This window comes from Leptonychotes weddellii, chromosome 2 (genome assembly GCF_054177405.1).
Source record: "Leptonychotes weddellii isolate Sample4059 chromosome 2, ASM5417740v2, whole genome shotgun sequence".
NCBI classification, from domain to species: Eukaryota; Metazoa; Chordata; class Mammalia; order Carnivora; family Phocidae; genus Leptonychotes; species Leptonychotes weddellii.
Genome location: NC_138370.1, coordinates 20,940,176 through 20,955,422, shown reverse-complemented (window position 1 = coordinate 20,955,422; position 15,247 = coordinate 20,940,176). Strand labels below are relative to the sequence as shown.

General features: G+C 37.3%; 1 pseudogene; it reads right to left on the bottom strand.

Moving 5' to 3' along the window:
• Positions 1-480: 480 nt before the first annotated feature.
• LOC145720299 (dihydrofolate reductase pseudogene) lies at positions 481-2,388 on the bottom strand (annotated as a pseudogene).
• Between the last annotated feature and the right edge of the window lie 12,859 nt (positions 2,389-15,247).

The following is a 15,247-nucleotide window of genomic DNA, read 5'->3' as shown; positions in this document are numbered from 1 at the left end:
ACTCCAGCTTCGTACGTAGCAAGTCTTGAAACCAGGAAGAGTGAGTTCTTCAACTTTTTTCTAATTGTTTTAGCATTTCCATTAATTTTAGGATTGGTTTGTTCAATTCTTCAAAACAAGGGCATCTATATGCATAAGGAATATTGGTCTATAGTTTTTTTTTTTGTGGTATCTTTGTGGCAGCCAGCATTAAATCTGATTTTTAAGAAACCTATAAAATAGAGAAAAATTATAACACACTACTCTGGAACGACTTTCTTATCATTAAAGTAGCATTGGTGAAGATTAAAGAACATTTCAAGTCAAGACATTAAAAATCAGTGTTAACCATGGGGCCTAGGTGGCTCAGTTGGTTAAGCATCTGACTCTTGATTTTGGCTCCGGTCATGATCTCAGGGTCCTGAGATCAAGCCCCATGCTGGCATGGAGCCTGCTTGAGATTCCCCCCTCTTCCCCCGCCCACTTCTCCCCCCGCCAAAAAATAGCATTAACCTGAATTATGATAGAAAGTAGAAGAAAATCATCTTAGCAATGAAGACTTAATTACATTATGCTCAAATAAGAACAGATTTTTTGGGGGGGAGTCCATCTCTTTGAATATTCAGGATTAATTTCTGGCAGTGGAAGCTCTGGACCCAAACCCAGAATATTTTGAATTTTAATTGATATTCCTAACTTAAACTCTAAAAAGGTTGTGTTAATTTACAAGCAAAAAATGCTATTTCTTTGGATACTTAACAATCCACATCTTTGCTAACACGACGGGTAAATGTGTTTTAATTTTCATTTTCTAATTCAGTGAAGTTTAATTTAGTTTCCAGCTTTGTAATTTTGGTTTCTAGCTTTATCCATTTTCAATTCATTACCTTTTTAATTTCTAATTTTAGCCATATGCTTGTTACTAGAACAGCCTATTGTTCTTCTATCATTGTAACATCCCATGGAATCTCACTGGAGATTGGAAACAGAGTTTTTAGGTCTCAGACCTTCTCTTTTAACCGTCAAAAAGGTAGCGTCCTACCTGCCTCTTGAGTTCTCAAGTTACCAGATTCCCTGTCTGAGTGAACAGAACTTTTTTTCAGCAGTGTGATATGCATAGAGAACTCAAAGTTCCTATTTTGATCTAATTTTCTTTTAATATCTGAGTTCTAGCTCTTCTATTTATAATCCATTTCTGACCTTTGGACAAATCTGTCTAGTCCTATCTTTGTAAGTCCTGGTTTCAACTTATGCTATCAGGGAATTGTCTCACTTAGGCTCTTGGTAGATATGCTACCCTAGGCAGGTGCTGGTCCTTGACAGGCAACACACAGTTATAGCAAGAAATGTTTCACAAATGGTATCTGATATGGCCTAGTTAAGATTAATCTTAGCTACAGCTTAATTAAGATTAATAAAATCTCATTCCTTAGAAATAATTATCCACTGACCTAAAGTCAACAAAAGTTTTTTCCTGATATTAAAATATATAATTGTTTGGAGGGCAGGGGGAGCAACTAACTTGAAATAAATCAGAAAACATCTTCCCATTAATCCTTCTTCTCATATACTTCATATTTGTACTTAATGCCTTTCTCCTCCTGGACATCAGAAAGAACACCTGCATATTCTGGCAGAAGTTTATGTTTCTCCAAATCAATTTCTTGAAAAAATACGTTACTTTCAAATTCCTGCATAATCCTTGTCACAAATAGTCTAAGATGGCCTGGTTTGTTCATGGCTTCCTTATGAACAGAACTGCCTCCCGCTATCCAAACCATGTCCACTTTGTTTGCTAATTCTGATTGCTCAATAAATTTTAATGCATCATCCAGACTTTTGGCAAGAAAATGAGCTCCTTGTGGAGGTTCCTTGAGGTCTCTGCTGAGAACTAAATTAATTCTGTCCTTTAAAGGTTGATTCTTCTTGGGAATAGAGAACCATATCTTCCTACCCATAATCACCAAATCCTGTTTACCTTCTACTGAGGAGGTTGTGGTCATTCTTTGGAAAAACATGAATTCATTCCTGAGCGGGGGCCAGGGCAAGTCCCCGTTCTTGCCGATGCCCATGTTCTGGGACACAGCGGTGATGCAGTTTAGCCTACGAACCATGATAGGAATCATGACAGCAGCTGTAAACACCTCCCAACTAGCTCACCAAACCGGGATTACCCCTCCGAGCTTGGCGCGAAATTCAAGAACGATTTAAGTGAATATATTGACGGACTTTGAGGAGGATAATGAAAACAGCCTAGGGAACTGAAAACAAAGAGGTAAGAAGGATACAAGAGGAAGTAAGAGAGATAGAAGATAGGGAAAGAACAGCCAATAGAAGAAAATCAGCAAATTATTTTTTTTAATTATATTCAGGAGAACTTTTTAGAAATAAAAGGTCTGAATCTACACATGAAGAGTCCATCATATACCTAAGAAAACTGTAATGTTCAAGTTTGAGTCCTAGCCTTACAAACTATTAGACTCAAATGAATTTTTGTTTTTAATTTTTACCTGGAGGCTCCAGGTAAAAATCTAGATCACTTGCCAGACTGATTTTTGTTCTCTTGTTATGCATGTATATACACACATCCTGCCATGGAGTTGGGTTAATAGCAACTACTGCAACTATTTCACTTGCCACTTACTACCCTGTTTGGGGGTTGAGCATCTGAGTGCAAGAGGTAAATCACAGGTCTGTTCTAATTCCACGGATGTGGAAATATTCTTGGAACTAAAGGTATGTTTTTCTTTCACTCCCTGGGTTGCATAAGGAGTTCTTAAAACCTTTCACCTTGCCATTTTGTTTCTTTTTGTCCTTACTTAGACATGTTCTAGCATGTTCTACAGTTCAACAATGATTTACACTGTGTGCTGCTACATCATTATTTCTTTACCTTCATGCTCAATTTGTTGTTGAGAGTAAAATTCACTTCAGTAGCCCCCCCCACACACACCTTTTTTCCTTCCTTCCTCCCTCTCCCTCATCCTTCCTTCCTTTGCCTTTTGGAAGTATCTGATCTGCTTTTGCTTCCTTGGAGTATCTTGACTAATTTTAGTGGCACTGGTTTATAATGAATCAAGGGGATTAAAGTTTGGTAATTATTCATTGAGTACTCAGCAATAAAGGCATTTCCAAGAATGCAGAAACTATTTTAAATATAGGGCACATAAGCATATGAGATTTTCCTGATGTAAATGTTATATACCATTGTTCTATTTGTTTTGTTTTAATTTGGATCTCTGCTAGTTGAAACTACACTAAGGGATAAGAATATCCTACATGAAATCTGAGTAAACAATACAAAACATGGAAAAAGTACAATACATGATGGATGTTATAATCAGGACAGGCAGCAAGTAATGTAGGGCTAAGCAGAAAGCCCATTCATGCTGCTTGAAAGGTTAAGCGTTTGACAGGAGAGTGATTTTTTTTTAGTTCAGCCTTGGAGGATAAGGAGAGTTTCACTATATAATGTAAAGGAATATGGCTTCTAAGGCAAGAAACCAATGCATAGGGGTATTAGTGGAGGGTTCTTGGAGACTGTGTCAGGAAAGATGTGACAAAAAAGCAATAAGAGGCTGGGAAGCACTGTAGGCTGAAGGCAGAGCTGAAGAGGTTAGACGTTATCCTTCCTCTGAAAGGGACCATCAGAGGTTTTCAAGCCAGGGAATGGGATGATTGGATCAGAATTTTAGAAACTTTTTTTCTTGAAGTGGTGAAGGGGGTAAATGATGAGAGACTATCAGAAAAAATCATGAGAAGAAGTAGTCTACCCAAGTAGTCTTCAAACATTTTTGCTCATGAAGTCCCTAAAAAATTTGAAAAACAATGTTCCTCTTCACATATTTTAAGTTGAGGAATATGGTTTTATCATAAATTTAAATAATGACAAAAAGTGCAATTTTCAGCTTATAGTAACAATATTTTACAATAAAACAGTATAAGACTATTTTTAAATGTATTCAATGGAATAAATATGATAGCAATTTGATTTTTACCAATAACCATTTTTAAAAAATATACAATCTCTTCTTTAATCTTTTTGTCCTTTAATTCCACTATCATTCCAAGAAGGCTATATAACTTATTTTATACTTGGAAGTCTTTTATTAATCACTATATATATTTTGCAACAAAACACACACATGTATATATATGTGTGTGTGTATATATATGTATATATGCCAGACCTAAATCCCTTGAGGCCAGAAATTAAAAATTGACCTACTTGAAATAGTTTTAATAGCAGTAGGTATATAAGGAGAACACAAGTATATCAATGAATTATCCTGCCACCTTTCCAAATTACATAGTGCTGTTTCTGAATATAACCAAAATTTACACAAGATTTTTCATGTGTCAAAAGTAATAAATTCAACTTTATGTTCTAACTCTGAGGAAGGTAATAGTGTTTGATAATGCTACTTTACTTCCTGAAAATAAATTCCTAAGACATCCAGTGTTGTTTCTGAATTGCATAAGTGGAAAGTAAACCCAAATTCCAGATTCACATTTCTCTATTCTTCTGAATTTCACTCCTTCAATATTGCCGCAAACTAAAGAACTGTAGCTAACCCCTGAAAGCAATGGCAATTCCCACTTTTCTTTTGTCTTCTAAAACAAGAGTTGAATCTTCCCTGTCTCTCTTGCTTTTGTTGTTCTTTAAGGATAAATCAAAAATTTATTCAGTGAATATAAAATTGAATGGCCAAAGACTGATGCTAGACAATATCAAGTCAGAAATTTTTTATAAATAAAGTTTTTAAAAATCCCAGGTTGTATAGCCTAGAACATTCTCCATTTAGGCACTTCTGTATTCCTGCCTTCTCTGAGTATACCTGTTTAATGATTCTGTAGAAGTCCATCTTCAGGGGGTCACTGTGATATACATAGTTACAATAATAATGTTATTTCTCATTTGAGTAGTATTGTTCTGTTGCATATTTTATATACATTGTCTCTAATTGCTATTTTGAAAAGGAGGAAACTGAGGTTTATATATATGAAAATACCTACCCAAGCCCAAACAGGTAGTTAGTAAGGGGGCCTGGATTTAAACTTGGTTCCCTCACTAACCTCATTGTTGCTTAAAGTGGTATCCTTTGAAATATAGAGAATGTACTATAGTCTATGAAGCTGATGATAGGCTTTAAAAGTATCAGCCTTAAAAAGTCATTTAACTTTATTTTCTATATTGTTCCCATTACATAAGGAAAAAGTCTTATTATAAGAATTCTGACTACCATTTTTTTTAATTTATTTTTAAAATTCCAATATAATTAATGCAGTGTCATATTAGTTTCAGGTGTAAAATATAATGATTCAATATTTCTATAACTCAGTGCTTATCATGTAAGTGTACTCTTAATACCCTTCACTTATTTCATCCATCTCCTCCCCCTCCACCCCGCCCAACTATTTCCCTTCTAGTAACCACTAGTTTGTTCTCTATACGTAAAAGTCTGTTTTTTGTGTCTTTTTTTTTTCTTTGCTCATTTGTTTTTTTTCCTTAAATTCCACATATGAAGGAAATCATATGGCATTTGTCTTTCTCTGACTTATTTCACTTAGCATTATACTCTCTAGCTCCACCCATGTTGTTGCAAATGGCACAATTTCATTCTTTTTCATGGTTGAACAATATTCCACTGTAAATATATACCAATCTTCTTTATCCATTTATCAATCAACAGACAATAGGGTTGCTTCCATATTTTGGCTGTTGTAAATAATGCTACAACAAACTTAGGGATGCACACTATTTTTTCAAATTAGTATTTTTGTATCCTTTGGGTAAATACCCAGTAGTGGAATTACTGGATCATATGGTAATCCTATTTTTACTTTTTGGGGAATCCCCATACTGTTTTCCATAGTGGCTACACCAGTTTGCATTCCCATCAACAGTGCATGAGGGTTCCTTTTTCTCTACATCCTCCCCAACACTGTTGTTTCTTGTTATTTTATTCTAGCCATTCTGATAGATATGAGGTCATATCTCATTGTTTTGATTTGCATTTCGCTGATGATGAGTGATGTTGAGCATCTTTTCATGTGTCTGTTGGCCATCTGGATGTCTTCTTTGGAGAAATGGCTAGTCATATCTTCTGTCGATTTTTAATTGGATTATTTGGGGTTTTTTTGGGGGGGTCTTGAATTGTGTATGTTCTTTATATATTTTGGATACTAACCCCTTATCGGATATATCATTTGCAAATACCTTCTCCCATTCAGGAAGTTGTCTTTTAATTTTGTTGATTGTCTCCTTTGCTGTGCAAAAGCTTTTATTTTGATGTAGTTACACTAGTTTGTTTTTGCTTTTCTTTCCTTTGCCTTAGGAGACCTACCTAGAAAAATGTTGTTATGACCAATGTCAGAGACATTACAACCTGTTCTCTCTTCTGGGATTGTTATGGCTTCAGGTCTCACATTTAGGTCTTTAATCCATTTTGAGTTTATTTTTGTGTATGGTATAAGACAGTGGTCCAGTTTCATTCTTTTGCATGTAGCTGTCCAATTTTCCCAACATTTGTTGAAGAGATGGTCTTTTCCCCATTGGATATTCTTGACTCCCCCCTTGTTGTAGATTAATTGACCATAAAGTGTGTGTTTATTTCTAGGCTCTCAGTTTCTTTCTATTGATCTATATTTCTATTTTTGTGCCAGCCCCATACTGTTTTGATTACTATAGCTTTGTAGTATAACTTGAAATCTGGGATTGTGATACCTCCAGTTTTGTTTTTCTATTTCAAGACTACTTTGGCTATTGGGGGTCTTTTGTGGTTCATACAAATTTTAGGATTATTATTCTGTGAAAAATGCTTTTGGTATTTTGGTAGGGATTTGCATTAAATCTGTGATTGCTTTGGGTAGTATAGACATTTTAACAATATTTGTTTTTTGGGGTTTTTTTTAAAAGATTTTATTTATTTATTTGACAGAGAGAGACACAGTGAGAGAGGGAACACAAGCAGGGGGAGTAGAAGAGGGAGAAGCAGGTTTCCTGCAGAGCAGGGAGCCTGATGCGGGGCTCGATCCCAGGACCCTGGGATCATGACCTGAGCTGAAGGCAGACGCTTAACGACTGAGCCACCCAGGCGCCCCAACAATATTTGTTCTTAAGATCAGTCCATGGGCATGAAATATCTCCATTTGTTATGTCATCTTTAGTTTCTTTCATCCATGTTTTATAGTTTTCACAGTACAGGTCTTTTACATCTTCAGTAAAATTTATTCTTAGATATTTTATTCTTTTTAATCTAATTAGGATTGTTTTCTTAATTACTCTTTCTGCTGATTCATTATTTGTTCATAGAAATACAATGGATTTCTAGATATTGATTTTGTATCCTGCAACCTTACTGAATTCATTTATCAGTTTTAGTAGGTTTTTTGTTGGAGTCTTTAAGTTATTCTGTACAGTATCATGTCCTCTGCAAATAGTGAAAGTTGTACTTCTTCTTTACCAATTTGGATGCCTTTTATTCCTTTTTCTTATCTGATTGCTGTGGCTAGGACTGCTAATATTATGTTGAATAAAAGTGGTGAGTGTGGACATCTTTGTCCTGTTCCTGATCTTAGGGGCAAGGCTCTCAGTTTTCACCACTGAGTACGATGTTAACTATAGATTTTTTATATATGGACTTTATTATTCTGAGGTATCATGAATGGACTTTATACTCTGTCAGATGCTTTTTCTGTGTCCATTGAAATGAACATATGCTTTTTATCCTTTCTCTTGTTGATGTGGTGTATCATGTTGATTGATCTGGGAATATTGAACCACCTTGCATCCCAGGGGTAAATCCCACTTGGTCATGGTGTAGTGAATGATTTTTTTTTAATGTATTGTTGGATTTGGTTTACTAATTCTTTTTGATGATTTTGGCATCCACATTCATCAAAGAGATTGGCTTATAGTTTTGGTTATTTTTTGTTCTGGGTGTTTTTGTTTTGTTTTTTGTAATGTCTTCATCTGCTTTTGGTATGAGGGCAAATATGGCCTCATAGAATGAATTTGGAAACTTTCTGTCTTCTTCTATTTTTTGGAATAGTTTGAGAAGAATAGGGATTGACTCTTCATTAACTGTCTGGCAGTATTTGCCTGTGAAGCAGTATGGTCCTGGACTTTTCTTTGTTGGAAGTTTTTTGATTACTGATTCAATTTCATTGCCAGTAATTGGTCTGTTCAAATTTTCTATTTCTTCCTGCTTCAGTTTAGGGGGGGTTATATGTTTCTAGGAATTTATCCATTTCTTCAAGATTGTCCATTTTGTTATATAATTTTTCATAATAGTCTCTTATTTCTCTTTCTGTGGTGTTGGTTGTTATGTCTTTCATTTCTGTTTTATTTGAGTCCTCTCTCTCTCTCTCTTTGATAAGTCTGTCTAAAGGTTTATCAATTTTGTTTCTTTTAAAGAACGAGCTCCTGGTTTCATCAATTTCTATTTTTTTAGTTTTTATTTCACTTATTTCTGATCTAATCTTTATTTCCTTCTACTGGTTTTGGGTTTTGTCATTCTTCTTCTAGCTCCTTTAGGTGTTTAGTTTAAGATTTTTTTTGCTTCTTGAGGTAGGCCCATATTGGTATCAACTTCCCTCTTAGAGTAGCTTTTGCTGCATCCCAAAGATTTTGGACCATTGTGTTTTCATTTTCATTTGTCTCCATGTATTTTTTTAATTCTTTTTTGATTTCTTGGTTGACCCAGTCATTGTTTAGTAGCATGTTATTTAACCTACATGTATTTGAGTTCATTCAATTTTTTTCTTGTGTTTTATTTCTAGTTTCATAGCATTGTGGTTGGAAAAGATGTGTGGTAGGTCTTCAGTGTTTTTGAATTTGTTGATGCTTGTTTTGCAGCCTAATATGTGATCTATTCTGAAGAATGTTCTCTGTGCACTTGAAAAGAATGTGTATTCTGCTATTTTAGGATGGAATGTTCTGAATATGTCAGATTCATCTGGTCCAATGTGTCATTCAAAATCACTGTTTCCTTGTTGATTTTCTGTTTAGAGGATCTATTCATTGATGTAAGTGGGGTGTTAAAGCATTTTACTATTATTATATTACTATCAATTACTTTCTTTATTGTTAATAGGTGTTTTACATGTTTGGGTGCTCCCACATTGAGTGCATATTTACAATAGTTATATCTTCTTCTTGGATTGTTCCCTTCATGATTATATAGTGTTCTTCTTTGTCTCTTATTACATTATTTGTTTTAAGGTCTATTTTGTCCCATATAAGTCTTGCTACCTCAGCTTTCTTTTCACTTCCATTTGCATAATAATTGTTTTCCCATCCCTTCACTTTCAATATGCATGTGTCTTTAGGTCTGAAATGAGTTTTTTTGTAGGCAGCATATAGATGAGTTTTGATTTTACATACATTCTATCACCCTGTGTCTTTTGACGGAATGTTTAGTTCATCATTTACATTCAAGGTAATTTTTTTTTTTTTTAGTAGAGAGAGAACACGAGCAGGTGGGGGGTGGGGGTGGGTAGAAGGAGAGGAAGAGAGAATCTTAAGCAGGTTCCACACCCACCACAGAGGCCTGCATGGGGCTTGTTCTCACAACCCTGAGATCATGACCTGAGCAGAAATCAAGAGTCAGACACTTAACCGATTGAGCCACAGGCTCCCCACCCCCCGCAACGTAATTATTGATAGGTGTGTTCTTATTGCCATTTTGTTACTTGCTTTATGATTATTTTTGTTCTCTGTTCCTTTCTTCTCTTCTTTCATGGTTTCTTGGCTTTCTTTAGTGAGATATTTGCATTCCATTTCTTTATTTTTTGTAATTCTGTTACCAGTTTTTTGATTTAATGGTTACCATTAGGTTTATATATAACATCTTGTGCATATAGCAGTCTATATTAAGTTAGTGGTTGTTTAAGTTTGAACACATTCTAAAAGCACTAAGCTTTTACTCCTCTCCTCCCTCACCCCCCATTTTAGATACATAGTGTCCTACTTTACATCTTTTATTGAAACCCTTGACTGATTTTTATAGATATACTTTTTGCTTTTGTGTTTCTTACTTTTCTTATTCCTGCTTATTGATTTTTCCTTTCCACTCGAAGAGTGCCCTTTAATACTTTTTAGTAAGGCTGGCTTAGTGGTGAAGCATTCCTTAAGTATTTTTTTTTGTCTGGGAAACTCTTTCTATTTCCTTTTCCAACCTTTCCTTTTCCAACCACATCCTATTCAGAATGATAGCCTTGCTGGATGTACTATTCTTGGCTGTAGGTTTTTCTCTTTCAGCACCTTGAACATGCTACTCCCTTCTGGTTTGCACAGTTTCTACTGAAAAAGCCTCTGATAACTGTTACAAAGAAGGGGAACCCCTTAAAGTTTTTTCTCTTGCCACTTTAAAAATTCTCTTTATCAATACTTTTTGCCATTTTAATTACTATGTGCCTTTGTGTGGACCTCCTTGGATTGATTTTGTTGGAGGGTGTCTCTGTCTCCCAGATCTGGAAATCTGTTTCTCCAGATTAGGGGAATTTTCAGCTATTTCTTCAAATTTTCAGCTCCCTTTTTTCTCTCTTCTCCTTCTGGGATCCCTATAATGTGCATATTATTACACTTGGTGGGGGTCACTGAGTTCCGTTCGCCTCTTCTCATTTTTTCTTGTGAAATTTTTTTCTTTGTCCTATTCAGCTTGATTCCTTTCATTACTCTCTCCTCCAGGTCGCTGATCTATTCTTCTGCTTCCCCTAGTCTATTACTATTCCCTCTAGTGTATTTTACTTTCAGTTATTGGGTTCTTCATCCCCGACTGGTTCTTTTTTATGTTTTCTCTCTCTTTGTTGAGGATCTCACTGAGATCCTCCACTCTTTTCTCAAGTCCAGGCAGTATCTTTAAGACCACTATTTTAAATTATCAGACATTTTACTTAACTTCATTTCGTTTAGGTCTCATGGTTTTGTCCTGTTCTTTGCTTTGGGACCTAATCTTCCATCTCCCCATTTTGTCTAACTCTCTGTGTCTGTTTCTGTGTGTTAGTAAGTCAGCTACGTCTCCTGCTCTTTAAAGTAGTGGCCTTAGGAAGAAGAGGTCTTGTGCCCTGCAGGACGGTGTCCCATGTGCTAGAACCTGGGGCTTCCCAGATGCCTGTGTGTTGCACATGCCCTACTACTGTGCCCGAGCTGCGTTTGACTGCAGTCCTCTGCAACGGCTTTCTTTGCCTATTGTGGGCAAGACTTGGTGCCTGGGCTATTAATGAGCCAGTCTGGGGTGGCCTTGGGCTTGTGCTGAGTCAGACCAGGTGTTAGCCAAGGCTGTGGCTGCATAAACTGTGGGGTGCTGCTGTTGGTGCGTGGGGCCTGCGGTCACACCAGATGTCTGTCCCAACGTACTGCTGCGATGAACGTCAAATTGATGTGTGGTTATTTCCCCACCTCCAAGGGCTTGAGTCACTTCCGAGTGGTTTCGGCCCTGTAGGGCTGCTTTTACACTGCCAGGCTTGCGGCACCATTTTGGGGGGTCTCCTGCTGACGTGGGTTAAAGTAGGTGGGTCTGTAGGAGAACAGAGGGACTGGTTGCACTGTGAGCAAGCTAGGCAGAGAGTGCTGGAGCTGCACTGGTTCCTGCAGGTGTCTGGGTATCTAGGCTGGGGGGCGGGAGAAGGAAATGGTACCTGACAGTTCTTTTGTTCTCGGAGAAGTCTCTTAAAGATCCCTGCCCCTCCAGTGCATGTTCTGAGATTAGTAAATAAATTTCCTTCCTGTATACCCCAGTCTTCTTTCAAACTGCTGCTTCTACGCTGTACCTCCGGTGCGTGTTTGTTGTGCTGTCCCTTTAAGGGTGGGGACTCAGTTTCCTATTGTAGTCCTGCTCTCTCCAGAGTGGAGTCTGCTCATTTTTAAAGTTCCAGGTGTTATACCACTGATTATATGAACTTGTGATGTTAGGCCCCTCTGGTTTTCAAAGACAAATGTTAGGGGGATTCCTCTTCCCAGTGGGGGCCCCCCATGCCTGGGGTGCTTGGTGTAAAGTCTGTACTTCTCCCTTTTCTGAGCTTGCAGTGGTCCCCCCTCCCTCCTGTGGGACAGCCTTGTAGGTCAGCTTGGTTCCCGACCTCATCTCCCACTTACTGTTTTTGATGTGTCATCTTTCTATTTAGCTTTAGAGAGTTTGTTCTGCCAGTCTTTGGGTCATTTTCTAGGTTATTTACACTGGTCGGGTGTTATCTAGGTGTATCTGTGGGACGAGGGGCGTTGAGCATTCTCCTACTCCATCATCTTTCCTGGAAGTCCTTTGGTTAGCACGGTTTAACATTTTTACCAATAAAATAGGTTTTCACCTTTACTTCGCTTCACATTTCCTAATACTGAACAGTGAAAGGATAACGCCAAATACCCTGAGAGTTTTTTTAAAGGTATATACATACCTCTACAATCATTCTTGACTACTTTACTGTTTCCAGTTTCCAGCCTTCAAGCTTTTGTGTACTTGAAACATAACAGACTTATCAGTGTAACCATGATGTTCTTAAAGGTTCGTGTGGTCACAGTTTCAAATAGTAAATCCCAAGAGTATTGTAGATTGAACACATTAGTTCTAGATGGCTGCCCTCCCTACAAGACGTACAGGATTTCTAAAGAAAAATATATTACCTGTTGATTTATTGATTTCATTTTTACATAGTATTTTCTACTTTTTAATATACCATGGTAATTGTGGTATAATTATACTTTTGAATTGTACTTTTTCACACAGTCTATTTGTTACCAATAATAGGCATTGGTTGTTTCTAAGTTTTTGCTGTTCTAGAGACATTAAAAGAATATCATCATGGGGCGCCTGGGTGGCTCAGTTGGTTAAGCGACTGCCTTCGGCTCAGGTCATGATCCTGGAGTCCCGGGATCGAGTGCCGCATCGGGCTCCCTGCTGAGGAGGGAGCCTGCTTCTCCCTCTGACCCTCCCCCCTCTCATGTACTCTCTCTCTCATTCTCTCTCTCAAATAAATAAATAAATAAAATCTTTAAAAAAAAAAAAAGAATATCATCATTCATGTGGATTCTATTTTCTTGAATCAATGTACTTCCTCTAAAATAAGATTGGGTCAAAGAATATGCCCATTTTAATGATCCTCGATACATACACTGCAAGGTAACTTTCTAAAAAGATTGTCAGCAATTTATACTACTCCCAAAATTATATGACTCAGCCTGATTTGGCCATCTCACAATCTGGGTGAGGTGCTTAAAAGCAAGTTCTAATTCCATCGCTGTAAAATGCACTCCCTGTCACGTGTAAAGCCTGCTGTGTCCGAAAGTCAAGTGAATCATTTCCAGACCCTTCCTTACACATCGACCTTCTGAGATGTTTTATAACTTTATATGGCAGTAAGGTCGAGCCAGATGCCTAGGTTCAAAGTCAGCTTCACTGCACATTAGCTGTGTAAATCCTTTGACAATTACTTAACTACTTAGTCTTTCAGTTTTCTCATCTGTACAAGGAGAATGCCTACTTTACAGGATTTTTCTGTGGATTAAATAGGGTCTTACTACATTTTGGAAGTAAGCCTATATTCTTTTCAATACCCTAAATCATGACCCCCAAAAAATCCTGATGCATACATTTAATTTCGGTGAATAGCCGAAAGCTATTTGGAGGCAGGTCCGCAAGAGAACTCATTTATTAAACTGAGTTATAAACGTTTTAGGTATAAAAATGCTTAACATTTTTAAAGTGTTAGCATTTAAGCATTGGTTTATGAAGAAAATTCATATTGAATTCATATTAGGCCAGTCCTCTCCATTGCAGATCCATGCCAGACAACTGAGTTATTACTATTCTGTTTGTCCTCAGTCTACCTGTGTTAAGTTTGCCTTGTTATTTCCCTTTAAAGGGATCAATCTGGTCCCTGAGAAAGCAAAATGATTTTTGTCTTGAGGTCTGAGAAAATTACCTTTGACATTTGGGATCCCTGTTCATTCTTTTGGATTGCTGGTTCAGTCACAGGTCGCCTGCGTCCTGTCGACTGTGGGAGAACACGGGAACACACGGCCACGTGAGGTGGTTCAGGAGTCTGCAGTCTCAGTGTGAGGGCCCTTCATCCTACTGGGGGTCTGTAGCTAATGTTTCAAGGGTCTTCTCTGGCTCAATGTCCCCATTCTGCGATTTGGCTGGAGAACTGCTGTTGCTACCTACTGCTCAGCCAAATGATCTACCTTTGTCAGGTATCAGCTCCCCAAGAAATCCTCTTGAGTCTTCTAAGACCCTCCCCTAGTTTGGGGTATAGTCTTCCACTTCTGCAACGCTGTGCTGTCCTCAGTCATCTAGATCATGTTCTGTTCCCCTATCTCAGAAATTCCTCAAAAGCATTTGTCAATTGATGGATTTTTGGTTTCATAATGTCATTAGATTTCATTTTCTTTACTGTCATTTTGTTGGATTTGGGGAAGAGAAGGCAAAAGTATCGCTCAGTCTAACCTTCTTTATGCATTCTCTCAATGGGCATTTATTTCAGTTCAGTGGTCAGCCTATTAAATCTGGCTAAACTGCTAGACACCAGTCATGATACTCATGAGAGGGTTTATGCATGATTCAGTTACCTCCTGTAAGTGCCATTAGCAAAGTACAAGGAAAGTGCTATGGAGTTCAGAGTTCTATTTGCGTGAAGGCATCCGGGTTCCTTGAAGAACAGGAAGATACGGACATGTAGAGACAGGCGTATTAAGAGCAGCAACTAGCTACTTTGACTTGAAATGTTGAAAAGTGACAGAACTTAGTCACTTAAAGTGATAATGGTAAGAATCTGTCAGATTTTTGTTTTCCTTTCTGGATAAATGGTTCGTAAGGTACAGTAGGAAAATAATTGTCCAAGGATCCAAGAAAATCTATAGACATAATAACGGAACATTCATCACAAAATTAGGGTCAAATGATAAAACTCATCAATTCCCATTAGTATGTACCTGTATATAAAGATAATTTCATGCCCATTTGTGTGTGTATGCGTGCACGTATCGCAGATGTAGATTCAGCCCAGGTAAATCCTACTTCCTTCTCCTACATATTTTGAGAACTATAGGTAAACTTTTCATGTATATTACTACCCGGACACTACTCAACAGGCATTTAATAGTTTATTATAAGAAAGTTTAAAACTTCAGAACTATTGATAAGGTACTTTTGGGGAATGGCCCACTCTTTAGACAAATTCTCAGCGTAATTGTGGGGGCAAAGGATGGTTCACTAGGCAGTCGTTTCTGAATATATTTTTTTATAAGAATATTCACTGTTCAATGACTTAT